The sequence below is a fragment of the Lethenteron reissneri genome, chromosome 38, assembly GCF_015708825.2.
Source record: "Lethenteron reissneri isolate LAM-NWPU_2019-01 chromosome 38, ASM1570882v1, whole genome shotgun sequence".
NCBI classification, from domain to species: domain Eukaryota; kingdom Metazoa; phylum Chordata; class Hyperoartia; order Petromyzontiformes; family Petromyzontidae; genus Lethenteron; species Lethenteron reissneri.
Genome location: NC_083816.1, coordinates 6,109,990 through 6,113,082, shown reverse-complemented (window position 1 = coordinate 6,113,082; position 3,093 = coordinate 6,109,990).

Here is a 3,093-nt window from a genome sequence, read left to right as displayed (position 1 = left end):
GTCACCGATGCAACTTCAACGCTGATTTAACTTTAACAATGCAACTCCTACCCTGATGCAACTTCAACAACAATTCAGCGCCAACGCTCACGAAGCTTGGCGAGCCGAATGGAGTTGACAAGGAGTCACAACCAAACACCTCGTGAGAGACCCGACGCAGAAGATCCCATGGCTCCGATCTTCCGCCCTGAAATCTCCTGGGACCACAACCCCAAACTAAACCGCTTCCGCACACAAAACGTGGCAGCAGCGAGATACGGCTACCTAATGCACAGAATGATGAATTAAAAAAACAAACTAACTCTCCGGCAGTCTGCGCTGACCGTGGTCACGCGGAACAGAACCATGCAACTCGTAGCGTCGACTCGACGCCACATTCACACAAACGAAGGGAGAAGGAGGCGTCGTCACCGTCACGGTGATGCTTGCACCGCTCCGTTACTTCTGACGCAATCACCCGGCTCACCAACCACCTCAACAACAACATCAGTCATTGGAAGAAGCGATGCAACCGGTTGGGATTTCGGAAAAAAAACACGAAATCAGGCTCGTCAGATAATATTAAACATCGAGGATTGATTTTCAGATTTTTATTTTTTTGGGGATCATTCAGAAAATGGGGGAAGCCATTCCCCAGTCTCCGTTACGCAACGAAGAATTGGGATGCTACCACTGTGGGATAATCATCCCGCTGATCTTGCAATCCAGAGGGCGCCGGTTCGATTCGATCTTCCGGCGCGGCAGTCAAAGCGACGGTGCACATTTCATGAAGTCCCCCTCGCCACCCCGCCCTCGCATCTCTCCACCCAGCAATCTGAATGGGTAGACCACAGCCAATCGGCTGTGTGGTGGGGTAAAGCGTGGGTACTCTCACCTGACGTAGCAAAACCATCGTTTTTTCTCTCCCCCTGCCGCTCTCATTGACATGCTAATATCTCTGCCCCAACCCCCCCCCCCTTTCTCTCTATATAATACCTCGTCACAGAGGCGTTGTTTCTCCGTGTGTCTCTGTGTATCTCGCTCTGCTTGTGTGTCTCTCTATGTGTCTCCCCTTTATGTGTGTCTCTCTCTCTGTGTCTCTCTCTGTGTTTGTCTCTCTCTCTGTTTGTCTCTCCGTGTCTCTCCGTGTCTGTGTTTGTCTCTCTCTTTCCGTGTATGTGCCTCTCTCCGAGCTTGCATTCACACCTGATGACGGTTGCTTGTGTTGCAATCGAAACGTCGTATTCTATCATTTATTTTATTTCCACGTGACTTTACCGAAAGAACCAAAGAGTAATTCCTGCCGTCACGAAAGCTTCAAATCAAGTTCAAAACCGTCGTCAACAGAGGCTCCCCGGAGCTCCCCCTATTTGGAGGACGTCGCGCCAGCAGTGACGTGAGCGAGCAATCGCAGGGCCGAACTTTCGCCCGGAGAAAAAAGAGTCATTTACAGACCCTTTGTCAATGTATTTATGGATGAAGGTCTCCCCACGAATGCCTCCAACTCCTCAGTGTTCACGTGCCTCCTCCACAGAGGCCGATCTTGACATGGGTGGTATCAGTCATCCGCAAGACCAATAATATTCATATCTTCCTGTACTGCGTCAGGCCATCTCTTCTCTAGCACGTGCCGCGCCCGTTTATCTCCCTCTGTACCAGCGTGGACGGCACCCTCATGTTAACTTTCTGAAGCGCTCGCTCGTCACCGTGGCGTGCGCGATGACACCACAACCACCACGTGACTTTTCTTTCGTGTTGTGCGCGGTGCTTTTAGCGCCACATCGCGTGGATTTGTAGCGTTCATTTTCATTTGTTTGCTGGTGACTTTGTGTATTTCATATCGAAATCGCCTCCAGTGCTGTTGCTGCTGGCGGCAATTAAAGTTGTTTAAAAGTCAAAGTCTATCCAGCCAATAAGAAGCTGCTTGGGCGTGTGGTGGTGGCTGGGCATGCGGGCTACGTGGCCCTCAGCCAACGCAGCCTCACCTGCCGGAGTAGCTTCGCTGATGGGACTGGGTCTAAATCAGTCAACTCTTCACAGAGCCTCGATCGTATGCAGGCCAGTTTCAACGTTGAAAGTCAGTCCAGGCGTCAGTCCAGGCGTGGAAACGAGAGGGCAAAACTGTGTCTGAGAAGATCCAGAGTTTCATGTGGGTCGATACGCAGTTTACACACAGGTGTTACGCAACTGATGAAAATATATCGCCGCTCGACTAATTCTGAGTGACGCCTCTGCATCACATTCCTGCATGATTTTCCAGGTATGGGAACTACTCCACTCTCTGCACAACTGCCCGCCCCAATTGCTCAATGAGAGTTGAGGAGGTGAAGTGTTTGATGACATGAAATACCCAGGCAGGTGCTTCGTTTTGGAAGGGCAAAGGCAAGTCCCCACCATCTTAGTCTCATGCTGCACGTTCAGCAGCAGAGAATTCAACTCCTTTTCAGAGGGAGGAGAAATGTCCAGGTCATCAGCATATTACATAACATCGGTGAAAGCAAATGTAAGCAGAGCTGCATTCTCTCTACATAGAGATGACTAAACTAAACTTTTTTTTATTTTACTGAGCTGTATAACGATTTTTTTTCAAATTCGACCAGGCCCCAAATGATAGCTCAACGAAGTGGCTTATGGTGTGGACATTCATCGCAGCCAAATACTCGAAAGGCATATTTATAAATGTGGAGGGGAAAAAACGGGAGGACCCGGAAAAAAATCTACGCGACCATGATGAGAACAAGCAAACTCCAAACGTACAGGCAAAATTAGTCCATCAGCCTCGAAAATATTGGCTTTCCAGACCAATACGAATATTAATCGGTATTCGTTTCTGCAAGCAAACGTTGGACCGGTTTCGAACATCTTTGGTCTCATCAGCAGAATCGACCTTGTTCCACAACCGCTGCTGGATTGCCGAATACATAATAATGCCAACATGGTTGACCGGTATAGAAAGCCAACTCATTTGTATCCGCATCAGACGGAACTTCCTCCGGTGCATCCGTGGAAAGTTGGCACCCACGCGCACAGCTTCAATCCACGCTCAGCCACCGCTCCCTTACTCCTCCTTGTGGCCTCTGACCCTTTTGGGCAGGAGAACGGGGAGGATGAGGG